At 37.1% G+C, this 16,103-nt stretch overlaps 1 protein-coding gene across 13 annotated transcripts in view; it reads right to left on the bottom strand.

The window, feature by feature from the left end:
* The window catches only part of lingo2 (leucine rich repeat and Ig domain containing 2), a 241,994-nt gene that overhangs the window by 119,049 nt on the left and 106,842 nt on the right, over positions 1-16,103 (bottom strand). For 2 of the 13 annotated variants that reach the window (XR_006821909.1, XM_046030909.1), the window contains exon 6: positions 11,198-11,284. The exons of the other annotated variants lie outside the window; for them this stretch is intronic. The gene's annotated coding sequence lies outside the window, so the exon portion shown is untranslated. The remainder of the gene's footprint in view (positions 1-11,197; positions 11,285-16,103) is intronic. 13 annotated transcript variants of the gene reach the window in all.

A 16,103-nucleotide genomic window follows, 5' to 3' on the forward strand; every position in this document is an offset into this window, starting at 1 on the left:
CAACGTGTCTCGCTCACAGCACGGGATCGGGTTTAGGTACAGGGTAATTAATCCACAGGCCTGAATAAAAGCAGAGGAACTGATCTGCACTCCCCTTCCTCGTCTCTCTCTGCCTCTCTCTTTGTTCAAATGTCTACTTCGTTCAACACTGAGAAAAATAGGTCGCTAGCTTGTAGGCAAAAACGATGCAAGGCACCACTGGGACAGCTAGAGCACACAGAAATGCACACACACGCCGTTTCCTATGCATAAACATTCACTCACTCACTCACTCACACACACACACACACACACACACACACACACACACACATACACACATATATATATATATATATATATATATATAAAGAGAGAGAGAGAGAGAAATAGAAAGGGAGGTAAGAGACAGAGAGAGCACCTGGGCGTTTCTTTTCTGCCAAGCTGAGCAGAGCAGGTGTCCTTTTGATTCTCTCCGTATCATGTACTGTAATTACACACTGCAGCATTTTAATGCTGTCACCAAATGCATTTCAACAAAAAAAACAAATATTTTTAGAATTTTACAGTAAAATCATTTTACTTCACCCAGGTTCTCCCACAACATTTCTATTTTATATTTGCCACTGTCTAAAGTTGTTCTCTCAGAAGCCAACAAACAAGAGTTGTCAGATATATGTAAAGCTGCCATAATCAATATTTCTATATTACTGTGGTTAATTTCAATTCAGTTTCATTTATATAGATGATCTTATTTCAGGGCATTTGTCATATGGAGCAGGCCTAGATCATACTCTCTATTATATAATTTACAGAGGCTCAAACAATTCCCACCATGAACAATCACTTGGTGACAATGACAATGACTATAGCCGCTTCCACCTAAAGATCCAGCAATAAACGCGGAGAGAATGTCCGCCAATATGCCACATTCGCTCATTCAAACTAAACAAAATATTCTGGCAATATCCCGCAACCGTGTGTGCTTACACATAGCGATCCGGCAGTGGTGTAGAAAAAGACAGTTACGCGGAATACACATACCGGCATGCCGGCTGTGGCTTTTCACACAGACATCGTTCCGGTTCTGTTACTACCAGCATTCCCGGCAGCGTACCTTTTACACAGCGCAGCCAGCATATTGGCGTAATAATTCCGGAAAATAAGGCAGTGTGAAGGCACCTTATGTGTATGTAAAAGGGATCGCCCAGGCTCAAATCCAGACAAAAAAAGTTAGCAACTAGTTGGTGAATGTAGTGGAGCATTTATATCCAAAATATTGGATTATATTGGATTAGAATGGACTCCAAAAGTATGGTTGTAGGTATCTGCTGGACGTGTGAATATAAACTGATGGTGCAATGTTTAGTTATCTTAAAGCTAAACTCCCTCCTGTGTTATACTTCGGCATGCAAACTGGTCAGGGGTAAAAAGGTGAGAAGGATACGCAAGCAGAGAAAAGCACTGAAACAGTGTAAGAGGGGTATTTATTTAAGTTTATGTTTTATAGATAACGCGCATTTGTCTACTGCAACAAGAGAAAGATACCAGCGCACAAGGGCATCACTTTGTGTTGACAAGTAGTGGGGACATAAGAGCTCAGATTAGGGGTGTGACGATATACTTAGCTCATGAGATGTGGCGGTGCACCATACTGGTGTCACAAGAACGAGATGTGATGATAATTTAACAGTATTTAAGAGAAATCATCAAAGCTGAAATATATGAGTTTGGTGGTCTGGGTGTCCTGTATCTGGGTGTCCTGTCTCTGTACCATTTTTTCTAATGTAATATCTTCCCTGCTGAATTAGCACACATGCAGGCATGATTTAGTCTTTTCTCCTATTTTGTCAAGCTCACAGGGAGAGAACGGAAAATTTGAATTGAAATTTGCTCTGAACAATTAACTTAGCTAACATTACTGTTTAATAAAAGTGGGCAAAGTTATAAAATTGCCAACATTACTGTATCTGACAGGACAGTTAACATTTAGCTAGCTTATTTCTGTCTTACATCAGGCTAGCTTTCCGACAGACAATTCGTTCGACAGTCTTTGATTCCACATGTTCAACACTCAGACTCCACAGAGTAGCGGACTAGAAAAAAAGCTACGCTGCATCTGATTGGCTGTTGGGTTGAGGCATTAGGAGGTTAGGCAGAACCAGTTGTAAAGTAGCAAAGCTCATGCTAGAGGAGAGGACTTTGTAAATAAAACGGGTAGGCCTAAATGCTGTCTTAGCAACGACCCCCCCCCCTGAAATATTTTCTCATCGGAGGATTTTGCATGCCTTTATGCTACATCCAAATTTTATGTTTTGAACACAAACTGTACACAGTCAGCATGCAAACATAGATAGAGAATACTGGAACTTGATCTAACAGATCAATTACCTGCAGATACTTTTCTGTTGTGAGCAAGGTTGTGTGGTCTCTCTTGTTGTTTGTTTGGTACGGTTGTCCCTTGAGGCTTGATATACAGGCACAAAGGTAAAGCAAGCCCCAAGGGACAACAGTACCAAACACAAAATAACAAGGAACTGACACCTTTAATTTAAATTTAAAAACACAGATTCCATCCAGCGGTGAAAAATCACAACTGGGTTCATGAGAGGTACAAACAAATACAACAATGCACTGCTGGTTTTAACCACAGAAGGGACCCATATTGTGGGGAATGCTATATGTGAGCTTAAGCGGCGGCACGACTCCACAGTAGCACACAATGATTTCGGTGCAGCAAGCGCAACGAGTCTTGTTTTGAGAGTCGTAAAAGGCAACAGAGTGTTTAATTTCTTTACACTCCAAAAGCAAATTTGTACTGGAAAAAAATGATGTGCAAAGCAGATTCCACTGGAGTCCAAGGTCAACCTTACTTCTATTACTGACACACATTGTTGGTGCATTTCTATACATTCTGTGACTGCCTATGGAGCTACTGACATTTAAATGTGAATGAAACCTCACCTGCTGTGCCCAAACATAGGATGAGCTATAGTCATGGCTGTACACAAGTTTTGTTTGTGATTTATTTGAATAAACAAATATTTGAATTAAATTTAGTTATGATTGATGTAATATGCAACTATGGATACATGAGTCTATAAGTCAAAGACAGTAGTCCTACTATGCTTTCCAAGAAAGCATAGTAGGACTACTGCAATCAAAACTATTTTGATAGTAACCAGTAATAGCATTACCAAACAAACAAAATACTTAATTCAGTGACTATATACAGGTTTTATTCAGTTTTGTCATTTGTGAAATTGTAGAAAGTCTATTTATGCCAGCTGCCAAAGTTGGTAATTTAAATGCGGTATTTGACTGCAAGTTTAGTTTGAATAGATAAAAATAGATCAGCCAGTGTCACTGGGGAAGACATATAATCATTAAAATAATAGGTGGCGCATGAATAAAAGGTTTAACACTCTCCTCAACATCTGCCGTGATAATGGCTCACTTATGAAAATGGTAAAACATAATTATTCCTTCTTTATCTTCAAAACAATTGACTTGAGAAGCAGTTCTGAATAACTATCGTCACAGTGATTAGCCATTCCTATTATTTGGAACCAAAATGAGCTGAAACAAATAAACACAAAACCAAAAAAGGCCTCATTGCCTGAATTTCCAGAAACCTAAATGATAGCACTGAGTGATGTCGGTCAAATGTGATTTTCAATATTGCAAATGAAACATTGTGGTTATAGGCCTTGTAAATGCATCGCTGCTTCATAACTGAACACAAAGGTGATGCCTTGATAGGACAAATATGAAAAAAAAGACAACACACACACACAAATAATAAAATAAAATAATTTGCAAGTCATTTTTTTTTCCTATCTAGATGCTGATATGTAGAAGGGCATCTTGATACACTTATGGGTTATAACATGCACTAGAGAATTTCCATTAGGTAGTTTGCTCCTCATCCACCCATAACTACAATATGTGTGGGCTGCTGCTCTGTATCTCCGTCTCTGAATGCACAGCACCCACATCTAGCATCCCTGCAAAGCACGTTCTTGTATTTTAAGTCTCTAGTGTCTTCACAAAGGCCGACACGTTCTTGTGTATTACAGTCATAGTCATGCAAAAAACTTCTTTGTTGATGCAATATGCCCTATTAACATAATCTCTCCCAAGCCTGCACTCTCTTTAACACAACAACACACAAAAATCACACTGAACCATCACACTGAACCATCCACCTCAGATGCCACTTATATTTTTTGCACTGATCCATCCATCTTTCAGTGTGTCACCCAATTAAAGCTTTTTGGCCATGATGAAATGAACCAATTAAGCAGTGTACTTCTGCTTGGGCAGAGATGCATCTCTTAATGGGTGAGGCTCACTCACAAGAATGCCATGTCCGTATCGCCTCTCCACCTCATTATCATGCAGCTATTAACCATCACTCATACCAAGTCGGGCTCACACTTACACCCGGCAAACGGGCATTCATCCATGTGCTTTGGTGAATCATTATGCATTAACACTTGAGTAACTGGAACACAACAGGAAACAATCCTCTGCTTTTTACAGATAGTGCCTCTATAACATTAGATAGCAGTAGTTAGACGGTATTTAGATGGTATGGGTTCAGAGCACAAAAGACCATACTTAACACAGGGAAAAGCAAAGAAATAATATGAAAGGTAACACTGAATCTGGTGATTCTACAGTGAGTAATATGTGTTTGTATGCCTATTATACATTATAAGAAATTTAGATTTAAAGTCTTCCATTTAACAACACACATTTACCAACACTCAGAGTCAGTTGTGGTTTTTAGTCTTGCAGATATCTTGCTGATATAAGATTCAGTAAACTCATGAGGACTTTTCATGAGTATCATGCAGCATCACGCATTATAAGACTCCAAGGGTATTAATGCTATTTAGGCAGAATAGTAACAACACATCAGGGGTTGATTTTGTTTTACCTGACAGGATGACAGAGAGTCTGTATTAAGACATTATTAACCCTGCCTCACATAATGATTGCTGTGACAGAAGCATGCTGTGATTGTGATTTTACTCCAAATCGGTATTTTGTCTAAAACTTTGAAATCATATTATTAAGTTAGCATCAAGGAAGCCTGAGGAGTGATATCATCTCATAATGTAAAGGAATACTGGGGGAAACATGAGACAAATAATTGAATAGGAGACTAGTAATGCAAAGTTCTTACAGTGTATTCACCATAACATAATGAGAGGGACTGAAAGTTAATGGGTAAGAAAATTTGTGCTGCACATCAGATTGCCAATAATTTGGCATTAAGATAATGTCACTTCAGTTTCAGCTCAGTCAGCTTTGCCCAAGTCAGCTGCTATGCATGAAGGGAAAATGCCTTCTGTCGTAAGCTGAAACTCATCTCTCATTTTGGGGGATTTAGGGACAGAGAGGGGCACATCATGTCCTCATCCTCGCATTTGCCCTTGATTCGCACTGCCTTATCTTTCCACCTCGGCTACTATATTTTGAAAAATCATCCTTTTCTTTCCTGTTGGATTAAAAAAATATACCTTTCTTCATTGCTTATAAGTTTTTCAGCAGTTTCTGACGTATGTATAAATGTGTCTTTACATCTATTGTCAAACAACTTGTAACGGTTTTATATTTACACTTCATACAATGTCCTATTTGTGATATAGTAATTTCAAGTTGTTGCATTTAGAACACTTGTGTATAAGTGTTTAAGCATATTAAATGTAAAATTTAAAAAATAATCACCAGGAACACTCCAAGCAACTGTTAATAGCAACACCAGTTTATGACACATTAGAAAATGAAGCCAAGATAGCAGCGCCTAGTGCAAATTTCCTTCCCATCTCCATTTAGTCACATTTCTTAAATATTTAAAGATTGTGCATTCTTAAACTCATACTGCAACTGTTGATATTTGCTTACTCATTGCTATAATATCCATAATTTGAACAGCATGCATGATTGCCCTATAAATATTTTATTAGAGGGGGTTGAATCAAGGCCTCACGATTCAGAATGCACTGCAAACGTTTTTGTTTATTTCCAGATGAAAAATAAAAAATAATTTTTTGTTTATGTGCAGATCAGAATATTGACTATGACTTATAATGGCAAAGTATGACAGTACCTATCATAGTATTCTAGTGCAGTATAATGCAGCACACTAATGAAATTCGGAAAATATTCTCATCTATATTACTCATCTCTTTTTTTTTCCTGTGACAATAATTAATGGTTGTGCGTATTTATTGAATGCCATTTAAATCAATATTAAATAAATAAATAAACATGCCTATGAAATAAACAAATATAACTATGAAATACATCCTGAAATAAAAAATGGGGCAAAAAAATGTATAAATAAATGTAAACATAAATATATAAATGAGTAAATTTTTCTTCTGTCATTCACTTAGCATTTTAGTAACTGAGAAATTTAATCTATTAGGACTTCAATTTTAGAGAGCATTCTTACTTTACAGCATTTTCTTGCACAGTACTGTCTTCAGATATTATTTTAAATAGCATTCCATAGTTGTTAGCACTCGTTTAGAGATTTCCTGAAACCACTGATATACTGTGGCTGCATAATAACAAATAACAATTCCACCGTAAATTTTGGACAAACACATTACAACATTCACTCAACTTGTACATTTTGAATTCCCATCAACTTGCATGTCTAAGTGATTAACATTTCTGCATCACAAACTGTGATGGAATGAAAAGAAAAAAAATCTGACAACTGCTTTGTCTCTTTATGGTGTTGAAAATAGCCTTCTCTCTTTCTTTCTGTGTAATCGAAGCCTGCATGGCTAAGATTAGCTGACCCCCCTCCTAGCTCCTCGAATTTGACCCTCTGGATGTAGCTCCAGGGGGTCATAGCTACTGTAGCCTCTGACAATGTGGAAAGAAGACATGAAGGGAGTACCTTCTGAGCACCTGAGAAGAGTCTGCCTCTCCACTCCCCTTTCATTGATTCCTCACCATAAAAAAAACAATGTCTCAAAAGCACGGTGTGGATGCTGAAATAAAGCTTAAAACTTACATTCAACTCACTCTTTCAGCAGTTGAATAAAATCCTGCAAATTAAAAAAAAAAACATTTTGTTCCCCTGAGATAAATCCTCCTCCTCATTTATGATTAAAATGTATGGTTTTCATGTAGTTCTCAGCTTACATTTGTTCACTGTAACAAAAACACCCCCACAGCTTCCCCCGTTTACTCCTTCTTCATATCTAGCCCCATTTTCTCTCTACAGGCCACACACCGCTCTGAGGACTCTTTTGTAAAGACGTCTTTCCTTTTTTTCTCCTCACAAACTAAACAGCCACATGCCTTTTAGCTCTCATTTCATTTTCCCACCAGATGGCAGGTTGGTGGCAGACACTTTACATGGGGTACATGGCGACGTGCTCATCAATCCATCAGGCTCATTTCAATGTTAATGGGAAAAGTATCACTCAATTTGTCTCTGATGAAGATGTACTTAAAATGCTGACATTGTGTTCTCATTATATCAACCAAGAGCCGTGGGCTTAGGTCACAAAATGATGTGTCTTGAAAATAATACAGGAAATTTGGTCTTGTTTTTTTGGCAATCAATCATTTTGGAGACTATGGCATATTTTTCAAATTGAGGTACAAAAGTCATAAACCAGGACCTGTAGAAATTAAAAGAGATATAGTGCTCTTCCTGAAGTTTTTGAAATCAAGTTTTTTTTTTCCTTTTCTTATCTGAGCTGAGGGTTTAAGGATAGAGGGCTTTGTATGTTGTATATATTGTAAAGCCCTGCTTATATATTATGTTTCAGCTTTGTAGAAAATCAAGACTGAATGTAAATCAAAACATCGAGTGGAAATTAGGCTGTGTTAATTTTTCCCTCACATATTCTAACCAGACAGTAGATTTTCAGTCCCTGTTAATGTCAAAGGATCCGAGACAGTAACTTGACCTTTCTATGATTACGCTGACTCTGTCTCAGTGGAAAGATTTCTAATAAGGAAACTGACGTGTTTAAAGGAATAAAAAATACATTACAAATTAAATCAACAATAGAAACAGACATATTCTCATAGTTTTCCAGGCTTCAACTATATGTGCGAGGCCTTGTTTAAAAAAAAAATCAGTGTGTAAGGGTCATGGCAAACTATACATACAATAATCTCAATACTGTTTTCACTTTCAAACACATGCCTGATATTCAAATGTGAGCACAAAGAGAAAGTAATCACAGAACACATCGGAAGGAATATAATATTGTCAAATGTCTTATTACTATCTCAACCAGGAGAGGCGTTTGACAAAGATGGCTTTGTTGGACCTCTGACTTAAACAAGAATTGCATGGAAAGGGGACTGGGAGACATATTGCAAAATGTCATTTCCACATTCATGACATATGCAGTAATACGGCTTTGAATGAATATAACGCATTGACTATTCATACATTGAAAATGGAAACAATCGCTGCTTTAGTCACCCATTCTCCTGTTTCACATATCACTTTGACATTTCACATAAACACTGCTGTATTCATATTTTTGTATGTAAGTGGCCATAACTATCTATATGTCACATTGAAAGCAAATGCACTACCCAATGCATATTCATACAATGTGTCCTACAAGAATAAATCGATATTTTTATTCCTTGTTTACCGTAGTGCCACATACAGCTCTTGAATGAATGAAGAAAATGTATGATGTTTGTCCAAGGCATTTCACAACACTTCAATCATAATACCAACACAGGGTAATTAAAATGTCTTCCTTCCCTCCAACCCACAAATGTACGCATTTGACGAGTTGGAGCACCTAGTCTCTCAGAAGCAGCACACCTGGAACCGGTCGTAATTTAGTCTTTTGCTCAAGGGCATTTCACATGAGATGGCTATATCTTGGATCAATCCTGTGACATTCCAATCAGGAGATGGTTCTGCTAAGCAACCAGCCATACATACCTGCTGCCCCTGTGTGATTAATCAAAAATATATGACACATACAGGTTATTCAATTATCTCTCACGCCAGTGAGCAGGCAAAGTTTCCAAGACCCCTCGGGCAAAGAAGTTCTTGCTTCAAGGATTCAAAAGCAACCAGACGTACAGTTAAATAGGGCAGCACAACAGCTGGCTTCTCTCAGCAGAGATTTGAATGAATATTTGATGATGGTATAGTATCTGGCATAAAACACACATACTTTGGCAGTATTGCATGGTTTTGCCATCACAATAGCTATTGTGTGAGGCGAACACACATAGGCCGTATCTTGGTAGAGCTGGTGTGGCTTGTAAACGCCTCTGAATGGGGAGCAGGACGTCTGCTGCTAAAGCATACGCCAGTGCATCTGGGCTCTAACATCTGGAAACGATTCTGTTGAAATTGGGCAACAAACGTTCAGTGTTTTCATCTGAATTAACAAGTGATGCATTTAGAGGTCGGAAAAGCATAAGGTGGCAACTGTGTTCTGCGTGTTGGCTGGAAAATGGTTTCAGAGCTCTAAGACCAGTGCAAAACAAACGTAGTATATGGTCTATGATGGATGTTTCCATTTAAAGATCTTACAGCCCCAGCCATTGCACATTTGCGTCACATGGCTGACCTCTACACTAAATCAACCCCTAATATCCACCTATTGAGTAACGTACAGAACCTCTACATTTATTTTAGTAAGATCTGTAGGTTTCTTTAATTAAGTCTGATGGGTGGTGTGTTACATTACTGGCAATTATCTGGATAAAGAAATGGTTTAAAATAACCTACTTCACATCATCATATTTGATTGTCTTCTTCTACTATCGAACTACCATGTATCTCAATGTGTGTAAAATGAACCCTATAGAGTTTGAGTTTGATTATGGGACAGTCATGTATCTATTCCTGTAGTACTTTGGATAAACTTGTATACCTAATGCTTGCTGCTAATGGCCTTTAAAGTGTTTTGCAGTCAAGGTGAAACAGCCATAAAAAGATGTAGATGATACTTGAAGCACAATGTGAACACTTTTCATTGGATGCCATTAATCGTGACTGAGGAAATACCATTTCTTCTCCATCATTAATTTGTTTGGAAAATTGAAATGTGTTTGGTTCCCAGCCATCTGAATGAACAATAATCAGTCAGCACATTGATTATGATGGACCACTTTGTTTTGTGTTGCATTACAATTGTTGCTACAGTAAAATTTATATGAATCATGTCATCAATATACAAGGTGTCTGACTTTATGCTCATTTCCTCCCAAATTTGTGAAATAAATAAATAAACAAACAAATAAATATGGATCTTATTAAAGTGACAAAAGTGTGAATACACAGTTTCTTGAAGCCAAGTAACATGTTGACACGATGAGCATCAGTCTTGCATCAAAACGTTCACCTTTCCTGTGTTTATCGGTAAAAAGGAGATGGGCCAGTGCATGTCATCTGTCCATTGCAGTGAAAGATTCACAACATTTTGACAGAAGCAAAAGAAGGAGAAAGAAGAATGAACATCAGTTTTTCCCCACTAATCTTGCCTCATCTTTATGTCTTGAGGCTTTCCTGAGTTCAAATAATTACTCTACCATGGCTTTCTAAACAGCAACGCAAGATGTAGCAAGAATACTTCAGTAGTCTAACAGTAAAACAAATGTTCAGGCAGCATCAGCAGATTAAGTAATTAGTTGTTTAACTGAACTCTGCACCTTGTTTGTTTTTAAATGAATACAAAATTTATATGGTGACTACTGTTTGTTAATGCTCACATAATGTAGTATGTTATAATTCTGATGTAAGAGCCAAGGTATCTTTAGGAATTCATGCTCTCTTATAATGACAAATGTAAACGACTGAACTGCCTCGATTGCCATTTAATAGTTTGTAATCAGACATGTCAAACCGCAGCTCTATCATCTGCAACAGTGAGGAAGTGTTTCACCTGTTGTATTTCTCTCTCATTTCTCATGTAAATATACATAATGATTACAAATTAATAGTGACACAATACCTCCCAGTTAATTGGATGTAGAAGGGGAAGCCATTACGGCCTCTTTTTTTCTTGCTCCTTTTTTAAAGGGGATTCACTGTGAGGAATGGGCACTAAGGCTGGGTGCCAAAGTCGTCATGTATACTATATACACAATTTCCTGATTATTTGAAAAAGAGGTAGATGACTGGTGACTGGTGGTAATGCTGTTGTTTCAAACACTAGGATGCCAAAAGAGTTGTTATGGATGTGCTCACTGCTTGTTTTTCTTTGAGGTGAGGTCACAAGCCCAGATTGTTCCAGACCTCCTGTGTGGCACTGCATGGGGTGCCGTTTGCAGAGTGCTAGAAGAAAAAAAAAACAAAACAAAACAAAACCCTGTGCTGAAACTGTGCTTCCTTAAACAATATACTCCAAACTAGTTTTAACTCAATTACTGTTCTCCAGATTCATAATTATCGGAGTGACTTTAGAAATATCAGACAAATGATTAAAGTGATTTTCCTTTTAACAAATACAAACAATTTAATCCTGCATTATTGTTGATATCTATTCCCCACCTGGTGCTCGTGTAATAACTGATATAATAATGTTTTTAAACGTGTGACATTTTAATGGATCATGCACTTTCTTATATAATCACTGGTCAAAGAATTTTCAAAACGAAACAAAATGTAATTTTAAGTATCTCAAATTTAGAGCTAAAATCTAAAATGCTCAAAGGGGGACATTTTTGAATCAGCTACTGAATAATAGTGGCTCAGAGAATAGTCCAAACACCAATTAATGCAGATGTTTCTGTAATGCTGTTGAACCTTCTTCAACAGGAAATTATCTACATCGTTGTTCAAATAATACTTTTGGAAGTACGCACTCCCTTTATTAAGTGCAGAGTAGCACAACTGATCTTTGAAATGAGCCTTTCATCTAACAGTTATTATTAATGTAAATGGATAATTGACAGAGCCATGTAAGCAGATTTTCTTTAGGGTACTATGGATTGGAAGAAAAAGGCTGAAAGACATTGTACATATTTATTTTAAACTTTTTTGACTAGTAGTACATATATACATCTTCTTATTGTGACTTCAACACAGTAAACATGTGAAGACAGAATCTTTTAATCTACACAACAGCCTGAATCATTTCCTCAAATGACCATCATGTTTTGTGATGTATCCCTTTCAATGTATTTGGATTTCAAATCAGACCTCAGTTATATGGACACACAGCTGCTAGAAAGAAATGAAAAAAATCAAAGGGATCCATCACTGACCCCAATTTTCCAGGGCTACTTTATAATTCAGTTTGATCTGAATACATTTTTCTTGCCTTCCACAGCAAACCCCACTGATTTGCCACAGAATCGCAGACAGTACTAATGAGAAGTGTAAGACTGAAACTCCTTCAAAGTTCTTACCACACAATATAAAGGATCAGTTTTGCAGGCTATTTCTTCATGCTAATTTGCCTTCAAATGTATGATGTACACAGAGAGAAAAGTAATTTTGCCTTAAATTTTTTGGCATCTGAAGTTTAATAAAGGTCTGTTGAAATTCTTCATAAATCCTTTATGAGCAAATATGCCATGCAGAGGTTAGCAACTGGGGTTGTGCATTATTTGGCTAAGCTCCCGATGTATGGACGGACTGTTTCACCTTTTGTTATTTACTGTATGAATTAACTCATGAATCATTCACAAAGCATCAATGAAGGAGCAAGATCAACGCATAAATAAATAATATCACTACGCCAGGCCGTTGGGTATGGGGATATAGCAAATTATGATTTTTTATTTTTTTTTTGGTCTTCTTTTTCACAAAATCATGAAACTGCCGGACCATGCCTCCTTCAATCCTTGAGACAGACAGACACACAAATTGGTGCATGCTGTTTCTCTCTCTCTGTCTCGATGCATTTTGCCAAGAGTGAGTTGGATGCTAAAGGTGTGCAGAAATGATCATTACTATCTAGCGAGTTCTGCCTGCAATACCATGGCAACGGAAGGCAAATGTGACCATGAGATGTGTTCTAGTAGCTGGCAAACTCTAAAGCACAGCCCTTCAAGGACTTGGAGTAAACAGACACATTTGCCCAATCGAGTGAATCTGATAGGTGTTCCATGTTCCGGGTTTATAACTCATTTCAATGCACTTCAACATTTTTCCCCTCTTTTTGGCAACTCAATGTCATTCTATGATTCCTAGTTTAGGTGACATACTTTTTTGGAGAGTAATCTGAGCTAAAGAACTTTCTCTGATATTAAGACACTACAAGACTCATGGAGGACATTTTTATGTAATCATGACAGCCTACAAATGTTTAACACTGTGGCCTAGAGGGGTGAATATCTATATTTACTGACTTATTAACAAAGGTTACTGTAATACATATGCATTAAAGGCAACCCAGTAGGGGATCGTTATAACCAACATAGTAACTTATCGTTAAGTGGTTCTATTTTTTTAAAAAAAGAGCATTACAAGAAATCTAGCAACTTTTTTGGCAGCCAAAGGGTGCATACAGACATGCAGCTACAAAGAGACAAAAAGCAGTGGGATATAAGTTATTTTTGATGGAAACCAGCTACACAAGGAGGTACTAGCATCGGAGGTACAAAAATGCAAAGTGGCAACAAGCTGCGCAAAAACTGGCACAGAAAAGTGTAGCTTTATGCAAATGCCCTACAGCGTGTGGAAACGAAACAATACTACTTGTGTTGACTCCCACAGAGAAAACAAAAAGAACATAATACAGCTACCGAATTGCCTAGTCAAAGCTCAATATGGAACTTACAAAATCGATGTTAATATGTTCAAAATCTTGACAGATGTTTGGACTTTTGCAAATACTTTAATAGTCAATATCAACAAAGCATGCCCCAGAATGTATGTAAATTGACCTTCTATGTGTGCTTTTAAAAACACATCCATCACATTATTGTATTTCACTTACTTTTAAGTTACACTCATGTTTGTAGGAATATAAACCCATAACTCCGACTTTGTCCAAAAGCATGTTATAACCTCACATTAAAGTGTCAACATAATATAAATAATTATCGCAACACAGGTGAAGTCAACCTTCATGTGACTCAAAATGATGTACCGCTTATATTCAGTGATTACAGTTTTTCAACTAATGACTAGATAATGTATTTCAATGCTATTGGAAGAATTTTCCATCCATCAGATTTTAATGGGATTTTGCCAAAACCATGTAGCTTGTCATCCATGTATGAATTGCGTGATGAGTTGTTTTGACGTGTACCTGCATACTGCATGACAGAAATGTCATGCTAGGACCTTAAGGGGAACTAGATGACATGACTGTGAGTGAACACCAATTAGTTTTTTTTGCATATCAGAATAGAGAAAGAATTTAATACTTAAATCAAATCAGTAAAATGAATTGTAATTGCGCTGGCTTTTAATTTTTTAAATATCTCCTTCAGTGTTAATGTGTCTTCTGAGCAACCTCTGAAAAATGTTAAGCTTTCTTATCATGTTGATAATATAAGATAATTTATATCATCTAGTTTATATCTCAAAATGTGATTAATTCCACTTAATGACTTTTCAAAGAGGTGAAGTGAACTTGGATGTCCTCCCACAGGTAGAGGCCTCTGCTAACTCCCTATTGCCTCCTAAATCATTTCTGCTGAAGGGCAGCAAGGTTAAGCAGGTTCAACAGAGCAAATAAATAATGAATTCAATAGGGGTAATTAAGAAAGCACATCAGACGAGCACCATATGACCTCACGGCCCCACACAATGCCCCAGACTTAAAACCCCCACGCAAAGCTTTTTTATTCTTTAAACTACAGCTTCATGACTCCTATTAAGACTCTAATTTTAGGTCACTTTCAAAGGTTATAAAATCTACAATCCATATTCATCCTAATTATTTAACACTGGGGAGAGACAAACTGCAGTTGTTTATCACCATTAGTCTTTCTTGTAAAATGAACATTGTAATTTGCTAATGCTGACACTGGGAGGTGAACACTTGTCACCGCTGTACAACCATGTCAAGAAAAGGCTTAATAGTTATCCCATGAGTCTCATCGTATTTATTCAGTTGATGAAGCCCGCTATAAGCAACATATTTAGAGTGTATCAAAAAGAAAGATAATCCCTAAATAACAATGCCAACAGCATAATGACTGATGCAAATGACTAAATCCATTTCATCAAGGCTGTGTCAGCTTTACTCAGCTAATTGATCCCTGAGCTTCTACAAACCTTTATGCTGGAGTGTTCTCTTTTTAAATGAAGTAATATAATTTACAGTATACAATCTGCAATAATCACAAAGGCGGTTGTGCAGATCATTTTCAAACATCACCTATTGATTTTGCCTAATGAGTTATAAATTAGATTTGTATGAATCGATACAACCTATGATAATATAAAAATTGAATGATATTCAAAGTTATGGGGTTACAGTCACTCAACCGTTACATTATATACTATATTTCACTAAAACATTATACACACTATACTTGGTATGCGGAGTATTTATACCAATGTGTCACTTCCGCAAAACCATAGCCCAACAAGACAAAGGGTTTAGAAGGCTCAATAGTATAACTTTTTCAATTTTTTATACCAGTGTGAAAATGTAAAGCACCAAAATTGCACTAAGGCACTGAATATTTTCCATTACAGCAGCAAAATGCTTTTCATTTGGTGGGCAGACAGCAGTACATTAACACACTTCATGTGGCTCTACATCCCACTATGCCTCAACGCAAAAAGTCCCACCATACAATGTCACTGTACAGATTCAAACACTTCAAGCCAGCTGACTTCTGGCTTACAGCTGATGGAGTGTGGTTTCAGCAGAGTTACAGTCCTTTGTTGCTAATTCCAACTGTAAATGACTAAATTATAATTTCATCTTGTTAACTGCACTGGTTGCCCTTAATCTCCAGAAGGCAATCTGCCTATTTACAACTGCTGTATACATGCTGCTCCAGATGCACCAAGGAGCTCCAACTCATTATAAGATCACACGGCACTTTTGATGTTACATGCATATGTGTGCATGTGAAAGATTAAGACTAAGAGGAACAGAAAGAAACAAGAAAATTAGAGAAAGAGATCAGGAAATAGAAGCAGAGAAAAGTATTTTCTCATTGCCTCAGAACAGGGATGAACT

This window comes from Micropterus dolomieu, linkage group LG19, assembly GCF_021292245.1.
Source record: "Micropterus dolomieu isolate WLL.071019.BEF.003 ecotype Adirondacks linkage group LG19, ASM2129224v1, whole genome shotgun sequence".
Taxonomy (NCBI): domain Eukaryota; kingdom Metazoa; phylum Chordata; class Actinopteri; order Centrarchiformes; family Centrarchidae; genus Micropterus; species Micropterus dolomieu.